Source organism: Mandrillus leucophaeus, unplaced genomic scaffold (assembly GCF_000951045.1).
Source record: "Mandrillus leucophaeus isolate KB7577 unplaced genomic scaffold, Mleu.le_1.0 Scaffold467, whole genome shotgun sequence".
NCBI classification, from domain to species: Eukaryota; Metazoa; Chordata; class Mammalia; order Primates; family Cercopithecidae; genus Mandrillus; species Mandrillus leucophaeus.
In genome coordinates this window covers 497,659-518,575 of record NW_012104998.1, presented here as the reverse complement: position 1 = coordinate 518,575, position 20,917 = coordinate 497,659, and the positions used below count along the sequence as shown (strand labels likewise).

At 39.3% G+C, this 20,917-nt stretch overlaps 1 protein-coding gene and 1 pseudogene across 5 annotated transcripts in view; one reads left to right on the top strand and one right to left on the bottom strand.

Moving 5' to 3' along the window:
• Positions 1-20,917, top strand: part of KIAA0391 (KIAA0391 ortholog) — a 204,511-nt gene that overhangs the window by 40,570 nt on the left and 143,024 nt on the right. The gene's annotated exons all lie outside the window — the stretch shown is intronic.
• LOC105550160 lies at positions 13,604-14,294 on the bottom strand (annotated as a pseudogene).

The following is a 20,917-nucleotide window of genomic DNA, read 5'->3' as shown; positions in this document are numbered from 1 at the left end:
CCACACCTGGCTAATTTTTTTGTATTTTTAGTAGAGACAGGGTTTCACCATGTTAGCCAGGATGGTCTCGATCTCCTAGCCTCGTGATCCGCCCACCTCAGCCCCCCAAAGTACTGGAATTACAGGCGTGAGCCACCACGCCCCGCCTCAATAACATTTTTATAGAAAATAATTCTATTGTCCAGAACAAAACCAATATTGGTGAGAAGAGTACATTGTCTTACATTTTTGCAGGTCTTTTCAATAATATGGCTTAATAAAAGATGGGTAGTTTTTTTTTTGTTTGTTTTGTTTTTTGAGATAGAGTTTTGTTCTTATTGCCCAGACTAGAGTGCAATGGCACGATCTTAGCTCACCGCAACCTCCGCCTCCCAGGTTCAAGCGATTCTCCCGCCTCAGCCTTCCCAAGTAGCTGGGATTATAGGCATGGGCCACCAAGCCTGAATAATTTTGTATTTCTGGTAGAGACGGGGTTTCTCCATGTTGGTCAGGCTGGTATCGAACTCCCGACCTCAGGTGATCTGCCCACCTCAGCCTCCCAAAGTGTTGGCATTACAGGCGTGAGCCACCGCGCCCAGCCGAAGACAGGTAGTTTTTTTAAATAAATGGCAAAAAAAACCCTTATATTTAGAATTAGCCAGTTGGACTCAGTTTAGGTTATCCCAGTTTTGTTGGCAGCATCCAAAACATCATAGTTAGGAGCCGGTCAAACATAGGCTGGCTTCTCTCTATCAGTCCTGATTAGGGTGTTGATCGTGGCCATGTCAGTGTCACAGACCTTCTTTATATAGCCTGTTTGATCTGGTGCTTGTTGGCTTTGATAACCACAGTGAACACAGATGTGGTATTGTCTTCACAGTCAGCTCAGTGGTCAAGGGGAACTTGATGGCATAATAGTAAAGCTTGTTTCTCCTGCAGGTTCTCTACTGAGGATGTTTGGGCTACCTTCAAAGCCAAAGTGTGTTGGGCTACTGGAACATAGGTGACCTGCAGATCTTTTTTTGTGTGTGACTGGATGCCTTTCAACACTGCCTTGTTGGCCTTCAAAGCCTTAACTTTGGACTTGGCTTTGGGAGGAGCAGGGATTTCCTTCTTTGCTTTCAGCATCATCATTTTGGTGAAAAGAGTTGACAGCTGGATTTTTGTATCTGTTTCTATATTCAGTCTGTTGTGGTATGGTGTTCTGGTTGAAGCATATGAAGAAAATGGAAGCTCATGGAAATAGGTAGTTGGAAAAGCAGAGAGGATTTTGTTGGCTCTTGGAGATAATCATAATTGTTCTTTGATACTATGCCCAAACTCTACTGTACACTTGTGAGCTTATGAGAGTGAAAACGGCATATAACATCTCAGTGTTATGAAAATAGTTTTAACTTTGCAGATCCCCTGAGAGGGTCTTGGGGATACCCAGCAGTCCTTGAACCACAGTTTTAGAAAATACTCTGGTTTAGACATGATTTTCTTTTTCTTTCTATTGTAAAAGTTCAAGTAAAGTTTATTTCCCTCTATTTTATTACACAAGCATATTAACAAAGGAAGCTAAAACAAAAAGACAACAGTCTCAGTACTCAGTATATTTTCTATTAGTTTCTTATGTTCTTTTTTAGTTTGTTTTACGAGACCCTTATCACCCAAGCTAGAGTGCAGTGGCATGATCATAGCTCATTGCAGCCTCAACCTTCCAGGCTCAAGTGATCCTCTCACCTTAGCCTCCTGAGTATTTGAGACTACAGGCACACACCACCATGACCAGCTAATTTTTTAATTTTTTTGTAGAGATGGGGGTCTCACTTTGTTGCCTAGGCTTGTCATGAACTCCTGGGCTCAAGTAATCCTCCAGCCTTGGCCTCCCAAAGGTTGGGATTACAGGAGTGAGCCACTGCACCTGGTGCTTTTTTAGTTCTTATTGAGACTTCCTAATCATTTTCTTTTACTTTTCAAAATGGAAGTGGGTTTTATTCTGATTATAATATTTATTAAGTATAAAAAATTTCATCAACACTTGTGAAAAGGGGAAATTTTTTTTTCTGTCAAAATAGCTATAAAGAAAGATAAAAGGCCAGGTGCAGTGCCTCATGCCTATAACCCTAGCACTCTGGGAGGCTGAGGCAGGCGGATAACGAAGTCAAGAGATCAAGACCATCCTGGCCAACATTGTGAACCCCATCTCTACTAAAAATAGAAAAATTAGCTGGGCCTGGTAGCGCGCGTGCGCCTGTAGTCCCAGCTACTCAGGAGGCTGAGACAGGAGAATCGCTTGGACCCAGGAGGCAGAGGTTGCAGTGAGTCGAGATTGTGCCACTGCACTCCAGCCTGGCGACAGAGCAGGACTCCATCAGGAAAGAAGGAAGGAAGAAAGGAAGGAAGGAGGGAGGAGGGAGGGAGGGAGGGAGGGAGGGAAGAAAGGAAAGAAGGAAGGAAGGAAGGAAGGAAGGAAGGCAGGCAGGCAGGCAGGCTGGCTGACTAGCTAGCCGGCCCACCCTGATCCATTCATTTTGAACTTTAATTTAATTTTGTTATGTATTTATTTATGTATTTGTTTATTTTTTGAGATGGAGTTTTGCTCTTGTTGCCCAAGCTAGAGTGCAATGGCACTATCTTGGCTCACCGCAACCTCCACCTCCTGGGTTCAAGTGATTCTCCTGCCTCAGCCTCCTGAGTAGCTGTGATTACAGGCTCCTGCTACCATGCCTGGCTAATTTTTTTGTATTTTTAGTAAAGAAGGGGTTTCACCATGTTGGCCAGGCTGGTCTCGAACTCCTGACCTCAGGTGATCCACCCGCCTCGGCCTCCCAAAGTGCTGGGATTACAGGTGTGAGCCACCGTACCCAGCCCCATTTTGAAGATTTAATGAAACTTTAATCATAATCACAGTCCCCATAATTCTGTGATTTAGAAGATTTTAAATAAAGCTTTAATGATTTAGGATTCTCCTTTCTGGAAAAGAAAAGGAGGCAGGCAAATTGCCTGTGGTACATTTAATTGAGTTTTTAGGGTTAAGTTTAAAGCAAACCATTTGTGCTGCTTGATGGTATCTCTTCAGTTAATTGACAGAGAGGGGGCCTTCTGGTGTTTCTCTAAATACAAATTTAAGACAGGACATATGACCCAAATGAAATGTCAGTATAAGAACTTATCTAATTTAGGTCTTTAGGGATATATATTTTTTTCTTTATTTGGTTACAAACTGAAAGATGTGAACTGAGCTCTTTATCACAGTCTCCAGAGCCTTCTCTTTTCTCTGGGTTTGAAGATCTTGTCATCTCTAAAATGAACTGTGGGGTTTTTTCCCCACATTTAAATAAATGTTGTGTGGTAAATGGAAAACTTTGGGGGCTTAGTGACTTTTTTAAAATCTGAGAAAGAAATTTAATTATCTGCAAAATATAGTTTTAAGCCACGTATTTTAAAGTACAGGCATACTTTGAAGACATTGCAAGTTTGGTTCTAAGCTTTATTGTAAATATTGCAATAAAGTGGGTCACACAAATTTTTTGGTTACCCAGGTCATATAAAAGTTATCTTTCCATGGCTGGATATGGTGGCTCACACCTGTAATCCCACTGCTTTGGGGCCTAGGCAGGAACATTGCTTGAGGCCAGGAGTTCGACTGCAGCCTGGGGAACATAGTGAGACCTCATCTCTACAAAAAAATTTTTTTTAATTAGCTAGGCTTGGTGGTGTGTACCTGTAGTCCTAGCTACTTTGGAAGGCTGAGTTTGTAGGATCACTCAAGCCCAGGAGTTCAAGGTGACAATGAGTTATAATTGTGCCACTGAATTCCAGCCTGGGTGACAGAGTGAGACTCTGCCTCTAAACAACAACAAAACTTATCTTTCCACTATGCTGTAGACTATTAAGTATCAATAGCATTATATCTAAAAACAAACAAACAAAAAAATCCAAAAACCGTGTATAGATACCTTAATTTAAAAATACTTTATTGCTAAAAAATATGCTGATGGTCATCTGAGCCTTCAGCAAGTTGTAATCTTTTTGCTGATGGGGAGTCTTGCTTGCCTTGATGTTGATAGCTGCTGACTGATCAAAGTGGTGGTGTTTATTGAAGGCTGGGATAGCTATGATAATTTCTTTATTTTTTTGAGACAGAGTCTCACTCTGTCACCCAGGCTGGAGTGCACTGGCAAGATCGTGGCTTACTGTAGCCTCCACTTCTCAGGCTCACATGATCCTCCCACTTCAGCCTCCTGAGTAGCTGCAACTTCAGGCTCACATCACTATGTCTAGCTGATTTTTTCTAATTTTTTGTCAAGATGGAGTTTTGCCACGTTGCCCAGGCTGGTTTTGAACTCCTGGGCTCAAATGATCCACCCGCCTCAGCCTCCCAAAGTGCTGGGATTACAGGCATGAACCACTGTGTGGCAATTTCTTAAAATAAGACAGTAATGAAGTTTGCCACATAAATTGACTCTTCTCATCACAGAAAATTTTTCTGCAGCATGCAGTGCTTTTTGAAAGCGTTTTACCACATTAGAACTGTTTTCAGAATTGGAGTCAGTCCTCTCAAATCCTGCTGCTGCTTTGTCAACTAAGTTTACGTAATATTCTAAATTCTTTGTTATCATTTTAACAATATTTACAATGTGTCCACTAGGAGTGAGTTTTATCTCAAGAAACCACTTTCTTTGCTCATCCATAAGAAGAAATTCCTAATCCAAGTTTTATTTTGTGATTGAAGCAATTCAGTCACATCTTCAGGCTCCACTTCTAATTCTAGTTCTCTTGCTATTTCCACCATATCTGCAGTTTCTTCTTTCACTGAAATTTTGAACCCCTCCAAGTCATCCATCAGGGTTGGTGTCAACTTCTTCCAAACATGTTACTGTTGATATTTTGACCTGTTTCCATGAATCACAAATGTTCTTAGTGGCATGTAGAATGGTGAATCCTTTCCAGAAAGTTTTCCATTGACTTTGCCCATATCCTTCAGAGCAATCACTGTCGATGACAGCTATAGCCTTACAAAACATATTTTTCAAATAATAAGGCCAGAAAGTCGAATTTACTCTTTGATCCGTGGGCTTTAGAATGGATGTTGTGTTGGTAGACATGAAAACAACTTTCATCTCCTTATACATCTCCATAAGAGCTCTTGGGTGACTATGTGCGTTGTCACTGAGCAATATTGTTTTGAAGAGTCTTTTTTTTGGAGCAGTAGGTCTCCACAGTGGGCTTGAAATATTCAGTAAACCGTGCTATAAACAGATGTGCTATTAGCCAGGCTTTGTTCCATTGATAGAGCTTAGGCAGAGGAGATTTAGCATAATTGTTAAGGACCCTAAGATTTTTGGAATGGTAAATGGGCATTGACTTCAATTTAAAGTCACCAGCTGTATTAGCCCATAACAAGAGAGTCAGCCTGTCCCTTGAAGTTTTGAAGTCTGGCATTGACTACTTCTCTCTAGCTATGAAAGTTCTAGATGGCATCTTCTTCCAGTAGAAGGCTGTTTTGTCTCCACGGAAAATCTGTTGTTTAGTGTAGCCACCTTCATTAGTGATCTTAGATCTTCTGCATAACTTGCTGCAGCTTCTACATCAGTACTTGATGCTTCACCTGGCACTTGTTTTGTTTTTTGCGTTGGTTACACCCGTCTTTGCCCGTAACCACCCAGCAGCCTATATGTTGCACTTTTTAATTTTTTTTTTTAAATACAATGTCTCATTCTGTCATCCAGGCTGGAGTGTGGTGCTACGATCATAGTCCATTGGGGCCTCGAACTCCTGTGCTCAAGCAATCCTCCCATCTAAGCCTCCCGAGTAGCTAGACTACAAGCATACCACCATACCTGGATCATTTTTAAATTTTTTGTAGAGATAGGATCTTGCTATGCTGTGCAAGCTCGTCTCAAACTCCTGACCTTGAGTGATCCTCTTGCTTCAGCCTCCCAAAGTACTGTGATTACAGATTGAGCCACCATGCCTGGCACCTTGCATTTTTATGTTATGGAGATTGCTTATTTTCTTAAACCTTTTGAGCCAAATTCTGCTAGCCTCCAACTTTTCTTCTGCAACTTCCTCACCTCTCTTAGCCTTTGTGGAATTGAAGCATTCAGGCCTTGCTCTGAATTAGGCTTTGGCTTAAGAGAATGTTGTGGCTGGTTTGATCTTTTATCCAGACCACTAAAACTTTCTTCATATCAGCAATAAGGCTATTTTGCTTTCTTATTTATTTGTTCACTGAAGTAGCACTTCTAATTTCTTTCGAGAACTTTGCATTTGCAAAGTTTGGTACCTAGCTTTTGGCCTATCTTAGCTTTTTTTTTTTTCTTTTTTTTTTTGAGGCAGGGAGACAGAGTCTTGCTCTGTCACCCAGGCTGGAGTGCAGTGGCACGATCTCGGTTCACTGCATCCTCCGCCTCCCGGGTTCAGCTGAGCAATCCTCATGCCTCAGCCTCCTGAGTAGCTGGGAATTACAGGCATGTGTCACCACACCCAGCTAATTTTTAGTAGAGATGGGGTGTCGCCATGTTTCCCAGGCTGGTCTAGAACTCCTGGCCTCAAGTGATCTGCCTGCCTCGGCCTCCCAAAATGTTGGGATTACAGGCGTGAGCCACCATGCCCGGCCCAGTCTTAGCTTTCGACATGCCTTCCTCACTAAACTCAATGATTTCTAGCTTTTGATTTAAAGTATAAGACCTGAGACTCTTCCTTTCACGTGAACACCTAGAGGCCATTGTAGAATTATTAATTGGCATAATTTCAATATTGTTGTGTCTCAGGTAATAGGGAGGCCTGAACAGAGGGAGAAAGATGGGGAAATGGCTGTTGGCGGAGCAATCAGAAGTCACACAACATTTATTGATTAAGTATACTGTCTTACAGCAGCACAGTTTCTGGTGCCCTAAAACAGTTACCATTCAGGTGTGTTGGTGCAAGAATTCTGGCCAAAAATGTGAAACTTCTAGAAAAATCAATGAATTCAGAATTTTAGGAAGGTTAAAAACTTAAAAGGCCAAGCAGGTCACTCCTAGCAGTGACCTTCCCAATGTCAAATGCTTTCCTAATTTCTTCATTCTTTTTCTTTTATGTAACACTTGACTGAAATTCTACCAGCTGGGATCCAGTCTTTTTTATGAGATTTAGCTTGCAGCAGTACTTTCCTGCTAAAGCATAGCTGAGTTTGGCTTTACAAGGAAATGAGAATTCGGTGTGGGTATGGGTGTTTGGCTGCTGCTGTTTTAGAGTTGGGTTGGTGATTTTTCATAGAGAACGTTTTGAGGGGCTGATCTGAGGGGGGTGCTCAAGTGGAACGTTGTATGTGGAGTGTGCTAGAGACAGAGGGATAAAGTCACCTTTACGAGGTTTAAACAAGGTGGGAGTGTGCAAAGGAGATATTTGACTTTTCTTGCGCCAAGGGCAAGAGAGTCTTGTCTTTCTTACAGCCTGTGATCTTTTCTCTCTCAGATTCAGGTTGGCATTATTACTGTTATACTATAACCCGGTGCATCATTTGTCATGGAAACCAAGCCATTTTTAAATAAATTTTTATTTATGGGAAAAGTTTTGTGAGTTCTATATAATCATCTTCTAAGTGAATTTTTAGAAACAATATTTAGAAGTGAGGTACTTCCCAAAGTGATATACTTTTTTTTTTTTTTTTGAGACGGAGACTCGCTCTGTTGCTCAGGCTGGAGTGCAGTGGCCCGATCTCAGCTCACTGCAAGCTCCGCCTCCCGGGTTCACGCCATTCTCCCGCCTCACCTCCCGAGTAGCTGGGACTACAGGCGCCCGCCACCTCGCCCGGCTAGTTTTTTGTATTTTTTAGTAGAGACGGGGTTTCACCGGGTTAGCCAGGATAGTTTCGATCTCCTGACCTCGTGATCCACCCGTCTCGGCCTCCCAAAGTGCTGGGATTACAGGCTTGAGCCACCACGCCCGGCTGTGATACACTTTTAGTGTTACTTTTCTTAAAAAATTTCTTTAAAAATTCTGCCTAGTTTTTCTATAGCTGTTGCCTAAGTGTATCGATTTTATTGCTTTTTCATTTGGTCTTCTTAGAGAATAGAATAATGTGAATAAGATACTAGATTAGAAACAATAATACTGGTGCTGAAGACTGACAGCTTACTTCTGAAGGAAGAAAAATCTATCAGTGTGAAAAAGCAGCAGCCGAAATGTTGAGAATAAGGCCTCTGATCTCCACTGAACCAAACTCCCAATCTTTATACACATGTTCCTCCTATAGTCTTCCCTGTCTCAGTAAATACAACTTTTTCCTTCTAGCTATTCAGGTCAAAAAGGTCAGAATCATCCTTGATTCCGCGCTTTCCTTCATATCCCCTAGCACTCCCTATTTTCTATCTCTGCTTTATTTTTCTCCATAGCACTTATCTGATATGCTACACACACACACACACACACACACACACACACAGCTTTTACTATATATCTTTTCTTTGTATAGAGTGAAAGCACCACAAGGGTAAGGATTTTTGTCTGTTTAGAATACTGCTGTATCTTCATAACTTAGAATAGTGCTTTACATAAAGATGCTCAATTTGTTGAATAAATAAATAATAGTTACCATACTGAATTCTTAGTGTCAGGCTAAGATCTTTGTGCTAGGATCTTTGTATCAGTTATTTCTAATTTTTGTGACAATACTACAAGGAAGGCAGCCTCCCCTTTTTTGCTAAACCTCAGAGAGGTTAAGTGACTTGCCAAGCAAGGTTTGTAAGTAACAGAATTAAGATTGGAATGCACATCTGTCTGATTCCCAAATATGAGTTCTATTCATTAAGCTTCCCTGTATTCATAATGAAAGGGTCACTGAAAAATTTAATAAGATATTGTTCAGTGTTCTTCATTTGATGAAGGAAACTGTATACTATATTTCTGACAACAGTTTCCATCTTGGATTATCTTGATTTTAAAAGATTAAAATGAAATAAAATTGGGTGTTTAAAGGAGCATGCCTCAGTTATCTGGAATATTTAGGTATATGTAGAGTGCATTATTCCCCCAAACTGCAAAGTAGAAGGGAGTATTATTTGTATTCTTAGAGAAGGTTAAGAGGTCCTCACTCAAATACTAATTCTGTTTGTTAACTAATTTTAACTTGCTTTTTAAAAAGCAAATATTTATATAAGGGTTATTAGAAGCTAGTCACTGTTATGAGTACTTTATAAATATTAACTAACTTAACATATATCTTTATAATAACCTTGGGAAAGTTACTTCAGCACTTTGTTCTTTTTCCTGGTCTTTAAACAGAGACAGTTGGTCCAGATGATCTCCAAAGCCCATCCAGTTCTGCAGTGTTAAGGCTTTCTAACTAACACATAACACATAGTTAGTTATGTGTTAAGAAAGTTAGATAAGGTCAGCTTTTCCTAGTGGGAGCAGAGATGAGAGTGGAGCCCCAAAGACAGTGCAAAGTAGAACCGAAAGTTGTGATTTAGGTGAATTAAAAGTGCAGAGTCTGTATGTAGCACAGTGTCAGTTTGGGAGGGAAGGAAGTCAGCCTCAAATCATTGCTGAGGTTTTGATGATGTGAAGCTCCTTTCCTTAATATCTAAAGGGAGAAATTCCAAGTTGTTATGTCTTGAGCAGAGCACATGACACCTCCTTATTAATCAACACTACTTTTTAGCTATAGGTTGAAATATGGCTTGTGGTTCTTCAAGACTTTAAGAAATAGGAAATAGGAGAGTTAAGGATTTGGTACATGAAAATATCAAACCTGAATCTGATCAATCATCTAGAGCTCACTACTAATTTACTGGAAAAACAGGGGGCAGAGGAATATGTTAAATTACACCTCAAGGGTACAATTACCAAATACCATCTGTGGGAAACTACAGGGCAACCCAGTTTCTTCCAATAAATCAATTGGAAAAAAAAAAAGAGAGAGATGGAGCAATGACCTATAGATAAAAGCAATTTGAGATAAAGCAACCATTTGCAGTGTATGGATCATATTGGACCCTTAGTTCCTGATTTGAACAATCAGGGGAATCTGAACACCAGTTATTGGAGGTATTAAGAAATTTTTGTTGATTTTTATTTAGGGTTAATAATGTTAGTGAGTTAAAACTCTTTTTTTTTTTTTTTTTTTTTTTTTTTCTTTTTTTGAGGCAGGGTCTTAATCTGTCACCCAGGCTGGAGTGCAGTGGCACAATCACGGCTCACCACAGCCTCAACCTCCCAGGCTCAGGTGATCCTCCCACCTCAGCCTCCTGAGTAGCAAGGACTACAGGTGCGTGCCACCACACCCGGCTAAGTTTTGTACTTTTTGTAGAGAGGGGGTTTCACCATTTTCCCAGGCTGGTCTCGAACTTCTGGGCTCAAGTGATTGCCCTTTTTTTTGGCTTCCCAAAGTGCTGGAATTACAGGCGTGAGTCACCGTACCTGGCCCAAACTCTTTAGATTCAGAGCTAAACTGAAATATTTATGGATGAAATTATGTGATGTCTAAGATATGCTTCAAAAATAACTGGGAAATAGGGGATGGAATAGATGGAGTTATATATGAAACAAAATTGGTCATGAGATGATAAAGCTAGTTTATGGGTTCATGGGGATTTATTATACTATTCTGTCTGCCTTTATATATGTTTAAGATTTTCATCTTGAAAATCTTTTTTTAAAAGCTGACAAAGGGCCAGCTGTGGTGGCTCACAACTGTAATCCCAGCACTTTGGGAGGCTGAGGTGGGAGGATCGCTTGAGCCCAGGAGTTTGAGACAAGCCTAGGCAACATAGTGAGACCCCATGTCTATTTAAAAAAAAAAAAAAAAAGCTGACAAATACACATATGCTTTCATGATAGAAGTTATGAAAAGGGAGATTATAAAACATTGCTTTCTCAGTGATTTTCATGGAGAAGCAACATCTTCCTATAGTAAAGATTTCCTCAAGTAAACATATTATATGTTTATTATAATATATATAGTATATATTCATTAGAAAGGATATAACTGGTTCAGAAATACCACTATAGAGAGTGAAAGTCCCCTTCTTAAAGCACATGATACTTTTTAAATGCTGAAAATTGTCATGACATTTGCACATATGTTTCTTTTTCCATTTTTTAAATGCACAAGATAAAATTTCTTAATAGAATAGAACAACTAATTTAGATTCAGAGTCAGTTCTATAAAGGTTTCCTACTGTACTGCATTGTTTTTGCTTTGCAAAGAGGTTATTAACATTTTTTTTCTGGGTTAGGGGAGGAGTTTTTAAAAATCCTGTACAGGTTTTTAAAAACTCCTGTACAGGTTAATCCATTGTGTGGTAAAAGCTATAGCTGAAGAGGCAATGTGGAATGCTCCAGTGTGCACAACCCCTGCTTTTATCACAGGTGGCAACTGCAGATTAATTCTGGTGTGGTTAGGCTTTACACAAAGGGAAACTTGAACCTGAGAGCCTACGTCCCCTACAGTGCTAATTGGGAGATGTGGAGTGAGGGGATTTCCACTCTTTACAAGGTCTCCAGTGCATTTCCTCTTTGTTTTTGCATTTTCCTTTGCTATGAAGCAGCTGCACAGAAGTAAAATGTGATTTCCTGCATTTAGGAGTTCTGGCTTTTCTTTCAGAGACTTATAATTGGAAGGGTGGAATGCATATGGATTAAGCTACCTACAGGGCTAATTTAAACGTAGGTGTTTTATTTTTGTTTTTGTTTTTGTAATGAGTTCACTGCATTTGTGCCAGGAGTATTTTTGTTCAGATGTTTTGAATTAGCAGATAACTCAGGTTGTTTCAAAAGCAGGCTTCTCTCTAGGCTGATCACTGCTTTAACAGTGTGATTCTTTGCAAGCTGACTGAAAAACCACCAATGGCAAAAGTGCATTCTGTCATATTAATAAAAATACTGTAGTTCCTTTGCAGATTCATACAGTATAAATGCTTATCTTGATTATATAACCTGCAGAATTTTCCAAAATGAGAAAAATAGGCAGAGGATGTTTTTCAAGAAAATATCGTAAGGCCATATCAAGGTACAATGTTCCCAGATACAATGTCAGTGGGAATTGAAAAGAACTTATTCGCAGAGTAGATGCTCAGGAGTCATTAGACTTAGGTGAAAGTTCTTATCATAAATTAATACTTCTTTTTGTAGTCATTGTCAATATTTCTTGTCCTATTAACGGTAGTTGATTTTTTTTTCTTTTTTCTTTTCTTTTTTTTTTTTTTTTTTTGAGACAGAATCTTGCTCTGTCACCCAGGCTGGAGTGCAGTGGCGCGATCTCGGCTCACTGCAAGCTCCGCCTCCTGGTTTCACGCCATTCTCCTGCCTCAGCCTCCCAAGTAGCTGGGATTACAGGCACCTGCTACCATGCCCAGCTAATTTTTTATATTTTTAGTAGAAATGTTAGCCATGTTAGCCAGGATGGCCTCGATCTCCTGACCTCGTGATCCTCCCGTCTCAGCCTCCCAAAGTGCTGGGATTACAGGCATGAGCCACCACGCCCAGACGTTCATTTTTTTCAAAATATACTTCGGAGCCTATCCTAAACATGGGCCAGACCTTTGGATATTTTTGGATGTGGTTTCTTCCCAAGTCATTCACCATTGTGTTGATGGTACAAGGCTTCTCCACTTGCAATCAGAGAAACGTCAAATGACTATTAGTAAACAAGAACTGATTATTAAGTACCAGATTAGCAGAGCTGGATGATCAGATCCAAACCACAGCATTCATTATTACTGTAAACTATGTGATCAGTGAAGCTAAACTAGTATTTAAAACCCAGGCACCCACCACTACACTCAGCTACTTTTTGTATTTTCAGTAGAGACAGGTTTTCAGAATGTTGGCCAGGCTGGTCTCGAACTCCTGACCTCAAGTGATCCACCCGCCTTGGCCTCCCAAAGTGCTGGGATTACAGGTGTGAGCCACAGTGCCTGGCCTGTTAGTTTCTATTAATAAGTACACAACACCCTAAACAATTCAAGGCATCTTAATCTCCATTAAGAACAACAACAAAATAATTTTTGTCATGCTGTTAAATCTATCACTATGGATAAAACTGGTGCAAATTGGTCAAATGGATCCAACAAACACTGATGTCCAAGTTGGGATATTGGTAACTATTAATAATGCATAACTCTTGGTCGGTAGTTTAAAAGATCTTCTCTTTATTCTTTTTCTTTTTGAAGGTTCTCAAAGAGCTTTGTTGTTTCAGAATATGTTGTTGAGCTTCCCAGTTTGCTTTCTCATCCTCAAACTGACAATGTTTTTTCTCTAATTCTTTGTGTTATGCTTCTTTTTCATTTGCTTGTGGCGCTGCCATTGGAACTCAACTTCAGAGTCCTTCAGTTTTTGAGCTTTTTTTTTTTTGACCTTCATTTCAAACACCTGCTCCATCTCCAGCTCCGTCCTTCATTTTAGCTACATACTCCTTTCTTCTTCCATTTGTGCCAGAAGTCTTTTAGCCCTTATTTGTTATCAACTACATTATAAGTCACAACTGCCAGTTTTCTGCTTTCATAGTGGGCATTTAATAACATCTTTCAAATCATGCATATGTGTTATTAACGTATTTCTTAAAATTGTAAAAACAATGTTCGCCATTTTTAACTTTAGCAACACCCCAAGGATACTGCCTTCCCCTAACCCTTTTGCCATTAAGTTCAGTGATACAGTATTACTGCCTACCTAAGCAAGAGGTAAATGGTCCTTCATCTTTTTAACAAGCTTGTTGTCTTCTTCATCTGTTTCTGGAAATTTATATGTTTTAAGTTCTTAGATTTCTTTCATTATCTGTTTTAAAGTTATTATCTGGTTTAATTCCATGTCCTGAAGGAGCAATGAAGTATAAACAAACCTACACCCTGTTATCGGGCACCTGACATCTGTTCACTCATGATTCTGCATTTAGGTAGTCCACAGGTTTAGTATCAATGTAGTCGATAACGAGCTGCCAGCAATTACTATTATCTACTGCATCTCCAAATCCTGGGGTATCAACTATTGTAAGCAGCAACTTAACACTACCTTCTTTGATTAAAACTTTGGATTGTTCCTCCTGTACAATCTTTTTAGTTATAATTCTATGAGAAAGACTTGGATATTCTGGAGAATGCAAATCTATGAGGAATCATGAGTAGATTAATGTTGTCTTTCTCGGATTTCCCACTACCATAAGTGTGAATTCAAACCTTCTCTTCACTGATTCTCTGGATACTTGATTTCGGAGATTGGCAAATCCCACACATTTCCATCATTCCAGTCGTCCAGATTCCAACAGAAGAAATCCACAGAGGAACCATGGTGCTGCTGTTGATGCTCCTCTCCTAAGCAGCAGTGGATCTTGCACTCCAGGTCATTCTTTTCAAAACGCTGATGTAATGCTGTTACTCCCCTGCCTCAAAACCTTCAGCAGTTACCCATTCCTGCCCTGAAAGTAATTCTTCCAGTTTGGCCGCAGCCTACTTTTCAGGCCATATTGCTTACCATTCTCCTCTAGAGACTCTGCTTCAGCCAGTGCCAGCTAATTAGTGGCTCTAGACTGCTTTGTGTTTTCTTCCTTTTCTTTTTCCCCTTATCTAAAATATACTCCTACCTCCAAATCCTGTTTTTCCTTCATGGCTATCTCAGTCCCTTTTCTGTCACACAACCTTTTTTGACCTCTGTAGTCTGCATTTATCTTTTCTTCCTTGGAACTTGTAGCATTTATTAACCCTGGCACACATCTGGCTATTGGTCCTATACTATGTGTTCTTGTTTTAGTGTTTAGTTTTTCACGTTAGTGTCTATTGTTATTTCAACCAGATTAGAAACTCTGAGGGACGGGACATCCGTTTGCGTATTTTCCACAATGCGTGGCATCCAGTAGGTGTGTGTAATAAATATGGTTATTTATACATTAAATAATCCAGTACTTACATTTATTATGTCATAGCCACCATTTCAGTTAATCTTTACAGTAACTTTGAGGGAATGAGTATTTTCTCTCCGTGACAAATGAGGAAACTGAGGCTCAGAAAAGTTCGGTAACTTGCTGAAACCACACAGGTTAAGTGATGAAGTCAGGATTCAAACCCACATCTTTGGACTCAGTAACACATGCTGTTTAACCATACCGGTAATTCTGCCACCTTATGAGACTGATGTATGTGTTTTGAGGATGGGAAATTACCTACCACTTAACTTACTATTATTTACTTAATAATGGCAGAAGAAAAAGTGTGCAAACCTGGATTTGTAGTGATTCCTAGCAGGAATAATGAAACAGATTCAAACTGTGCCGAAGTTCACAGGAAAATAGAATTTCCCTTAATCTCGTTGATTACTGGTGGAATGACTCATCTTCCAGTTGTACATTGCTCTTGAGTTACTCAGATATTTGTATAAGTTAGACAGTGGAAGGAAAACCACCAATGAGATGTACAAGACACGTCATTTGAGCTGATGAATGTTCCCGGGATATCCCCAAGATTTCTACCTGAGTATTCTTGCCTGTCCTATTTACTGTTTGACTCTTTCACCTTTTGGTTTTCTTTCAGAGTAAAATCACTTCCCATTTCCTTTCTGCTTTCCACTTGGATAACTTTCACAGTCTACTCTCTTACTACTGCAGTGCACAAAGATTTACTGTCTACATATTTAACATTAGTCAGATTTACTGTTGAATTTATGCACTAGAAGTTTCAGGAATTTAAATTTTTCCTTTTTCATTCTCTTTTCTGCTTCTGATTTTTTTTCACTAAAAGAGAACAAAAATAACCCAAACTATTTTCTTTTTATAAAAAATTAGCAATAGAATTGAGTATAGATGGTAGTAAATTCTGCTTCATTTCTGTGGAAACATTGAAAACTTGATGGCTTCTGCAAATGACTGATAAATTGTTTCTGCTTTATAAAGAAAGGAAATAGCTCATTCAATTCAATGAAGTCATTAGTAAATGGAATTAGAAATAAAGATTCTGTATTTTTTTGTTGTCATTAATTTGGTCTTTCTGTCCACATCTCAGTTTTCTCACAGGTTTGTTTTGAGGATAGATCAGAAGACATATGCACACTGTAAAGCATAAAGTAATCCTTAAGGATGCACTACAGGCAGTCCTCAGCCGAGAAACTTGATTTATGAACCACGCATACATGCGTACTACAAAGGGATGGATCTTACCTCAGTCTAGTGCCCTTTGAAGATGACAAGCTAAATGGTCTTTTTGGCCCCCGAATCAGAATACCTAGGAACAACTGAAATGTAGACATATTTTTCTTATACATGTGGGAGCAGTTAGGTTATGGGTCCTTTCAGGGATTCATCTACTCTGCTGCCATGTGAAGACAGGAGCCCATTTCTCAGTCAGGAATAGGAAGCAGGAAAAGTTACTTTCCTGGTATCCAATGTTGAAACCCAAAAAGTTTATAAATGTTGACAAACTATTGGTAAAACTTGTGGTATTATTATTGATCTAAAGCACATACAGGGGCTTTTATAGTATAGACTTTTTACAGTCAAATCATTTAATTTTATTGAGTCCTTACAATAGCCCTTTGAAGTATGTATTAATAGCCCCACTTTATTCCTGAGGAACGTAAGGCCCAGAAAAGTGAAGCGACTTGATCAGTGAAGGGGCTTAAATTTTCTACACGTTTCCTTTCAAAGACGAAGGGAAGTTAGGCACTGTGTTGGCACTTTAGAGCAGGTTCTGGGTTAGTTGTGAAGCAGAGGGGATTTCCAGGGTGTGTAAGCACGAACAAACTCCTTGAATGAAAGCAGAATTTTTTTTTTAAGTAGTTAACAGCGTTTTGGGGTTTGCAGGACTCAGGCTGTGTTACTGCCTTTTTTTCTTTTTTTCTTTTTTTGGCCTGATTTGTTTCTTTCTAATTTAGGAGCAAGATTTTATAATTAAAAATATATTGCCTTTTGCCCTTTCTTTTAGCTGTTCTCCATAAATCTGTCAGAATATGATATGAAAAGGAAGGAGAGTGGGATTAAAAATAATATAGCTGATTCTGTCTAGACATTTAATTTCTAAACTATCTTTACCTGAGTTAGATCTTTCTGCAAAGCTCAGACAAGATTTAAGAAATAACTTTAAACTTGTAAGTAAATTCTGTTCTATCTGGAATTTATAGGAGAATGTATTAATACTTGGAAATAATACCTAACTGCTAGGGAGCATGCATCTTTAGCTCATGATTCTAGATGATTGAGAATTTTTTAGGGAAAGTTTTTTAGTCCTTCATGTAGTTGATAGTGGGCTATCATTTTATATTTCAAGATTAAAAAATAGATTATCTTCTTTCTCCTTCCTCTCCTTTTCCTCTTCTCTTTTTTTCTTCTTTCTAGCTGTATGGAATGACAATTTAATTATTCATTGAGTCTTCTATTAATGAGTATTTAAGTGGTTTCAAATCTTCCACTATTACAAAAGTGCCACAGTGAATCACCTTACACATTTGTAATTTCTCACATTCTGATATAGATGTAAGATAGATTCCCACAAATTGAATTGCTAGCACAATGGAGAGATATTAATTTTGATTGGCCTTCATGGAAATTTTATCAGTATATACTCAGCAAATTATATATTAATATTTGCTAGTTAATAATCAGCAAAATATGAGAACTCTTTCTCCACACCTTTAAGATTCAGTGTGCTATCAAACATTTTGATCTTTGCCTATATGAAGTAAAAAATAAAATTGCAGTATAGGATTAATTTACAGTTTTCTTGGAGTGTGGTGGAGCATATTTTCACAGGTTTAAGAGTCACTTATATTTATTTTCTGCAAACTGTTTGCTCCTGTCTTGCCCGTTTTTTGAGTTTTGACTGTTTTCTTATCAATTTTAGGAGCTCTTTATTTGAAAAATCTGTGGTTTAAATTACAATTTTTGAAGCTTTACTTATTTTTTTTCTCTATGTACATTTTAAAATATTCAAATTTATCAGACTTTCCTTTTATGGCTCCTGGGTTTCATATTTAGAAAGATTTTTTCTGTTGCAAGGTTATTGAAAAGCCAACAAACACAAAAACTTGCTTTTGCTCCCTACACTTTTGTTGTTTTTCTCTAAATTTTTCATCCATTTGGAATTTTTTTCTGATGTGAGGTATAGTTCCAACTTCATTTCTTCCTCAGCTAATTAGCCAATTGTGTCAACATCATTTGTTTAGCAACCCATATTTTACCCAACTAGTGATAAAGTGGGATGTTACTGTTAGCATGTACCAAATTCTTCATATAAATATTTAGGTCTGTTTTTGGACCTTCTTTTCTGATTCACTAATCTGCATACTTCTTAACAGTATGACACTATTTTGATTATTGTAGTTTCATGATATATCTAATATCTATTAGAGCTAATTTTTATAACTTGGGTTCTGGCACTTTCTTTAATAAACTTACCAGAGGTAAATATTATAGGCCTATGATAAAATGTATTAGCAATGTTCCCTGGGGCAAAATCACGTTTTATATATGTGACAGAGTCCTATTACCAGTAGCTTTTAAGCATTTTTGAACACAACATAGATACAATATACATTATATGTAATAACACATTTATAAATAAAAAAAATTTATACATTAAAAAAATTATGGACTCTTGCTGTATTTGTTGCACTCTATTTTTAGTTCTGTTTATTTCTCTCCGAAATGCTGGTTGCAACTGTATTAAATTGATCTCATGACCTAGTAAGGTGTTGTGACCTGCAGTTAAAAAACCACCTTATTATTTGATGTTTTAAATCATAGCCATTCTAACTGGTGTGAGATGGCATCTCATTGTGGTTTTAATTTGCATTTCTCTGATGATTAGTGATATGGAGCATTTTTTCATGTTTATTAACCACTTGTATGCCTTCTTTTGAGAAGTGTCTGTTCATGTCTTTTGCCTGTTTTTTAATGGGGTTGTTTTTTGCTTGTTGAATTAAGTTCCTTATAGATTCTGGATATTAGCCCTTTGTTGGATGCAGTTTGTAAATATTTTCTCCTATTCTGTAAGTTGTCTGTTTAAAGTAAATAGTTTATTTTGCTATACAGAGTCTCTTTAATTAATTAATTAGGTCCCACTTGTCAATTTTTGTTTTTGTTACAGTTGCTCTTGGGGACTTAACCAAAAATTCTTTGCCAAGGCTGAAGTCAAGAAGGGTATTTCCTAGGTTTTCTTCTAGGATTTTTATAGTTTGAGGGTTTACATTTAAATCTTTAATCCATCTTGAGTTAATTTTGATATGTGGTGAAAGTTAAGGGTCCAGTTTCATTCTGCTACATATAACTAGCCAGTTATCCCAGCACCATTTATTGAATAGGAATTCCTTTCCCCATTGCTTGTTTTTGTTGACCTTGTCAAAAATCAGGTGTATGCGAGTGTACAGCTTTGTTTCTGAGTTTTCTGTTCTGTTCCATTGGTCTGTATGTCTGTTTTTGTACCAGTATGAGGCTGCAGAGAAAGGGGAATGCTTATACACTGTTGATGGGATGTAAATTAGTTCAGCCACTGTGGAAAGCAGCTTGGAGATTTCTCAAATAACTTAAAACAGAGCAACCATTTAACTCAGCAATCCCACTGCTGCGTGTATACCCAAAGGGAAATGAATCATTATACCAAAAAGACACATCCACTCACATGTGCATTGCTGTGCTACAGCAAAGACATGGAATCAACCTAGTGCCAATCAGTGGTGGACTGGCTAAAGAAAATGTGGTACTATACACCATGGAATACTAGGCAACCGTAAAAAAGAACAGTCATGTCCTTTGCAGCAACATGGATGGAGCTGGAGGCTATAATCCTAAGCAAATTAATTCAGGAAGAGAAAAGCAGATACTGCAAGTTCTTATAAATGGGAGCTAAACATTGAGCATACATGGACATAAACATGGGAACAACAGACACTGCAGACTGCTAGAGGGGGTGGGGTGTGGGTTGAAAAGCTACCTACTGGGTACTATGTTCACTGCCTGGGTACAGTATACCCACGTAACAAACCTCCACATGGATCCCTTGTATCTGAAATAAAAGTTGAAATACTAAAATAGATAAAAACAAGGAAAACATAAAAATACTTCATCACTGACTTCAAGAATGAAGCCGCAGACCCTCGCTGTGAGTGTTACAGTTCTTAAAGATAGTGTGTCCAGAATTTGTTCCTTCAGACATTTAGATGTGTCTGGAGTTTCTTCCTTCTGGTGGGTTCGTGGTCTCGCTGTCACGAGTGAAGCTGCAGACCTTCCTGGTGAGTGGTGCAGCTAATAAAGGCAGTGTGGACCCAAAGTGAGCAGCAGCAAGATTTATTGCAAAGAGCGAAAGAATAAAGCTTCCACAGTGTGGAAGGGTACCCAAGGAGGTTGCCACTGTCTGGCTGGCTGGGGCACCCTGCTTTTATTCCCTTATCTGGCCCCACCCATATCCTGCTGATTGGTCCACTTTACAGAGAGCTGATTGGTCTGTTGTGACAGAGTGCTGACTGGTGTATTTACAAACCCTGAGCTAGATGCAGAGTGCTGATTGGTGCATTTACAATCCTTGTGCTAGACACAGAGTCACAGAGTGCTGATTGGTGCACATACAATCCTCCAGCTAGATCTAAAAGTTCTCCAAGTCCCCATCTGGTTCAGGAGCCCAGCTGGCTTCACCCAGTGGATCCTGCACTAGGGCTGCAAGCCAGCTGCCTGCCAGTCCCGAGCCAGACCTGCACTCCTCAGCCCTTGGGCTGTCCGTGGGACCGGGATGGCACCAGTCGCCACGGAGCAGGAGGCGGCACCTGTAGGGGAGGCTCAGGCCGTGAGGGAGCCCACCGCATGGGGAGAAGCTCAGACATGGGGGGCTGCAGGTCCCAAGCCCTGCCCCAGGGGGAGGCAGCTAGGGCCGGGTGAGAATTTGAGTGCGGCTCTGGCGGGCCAGCACTGCTGGGGGACCCGGCAACCTCTGCAGCTGCTGGCCCGGGTGCTAAGCCCCTCACTGCCCTGGGCCAGCGGTGCTTGCCGGCCGTT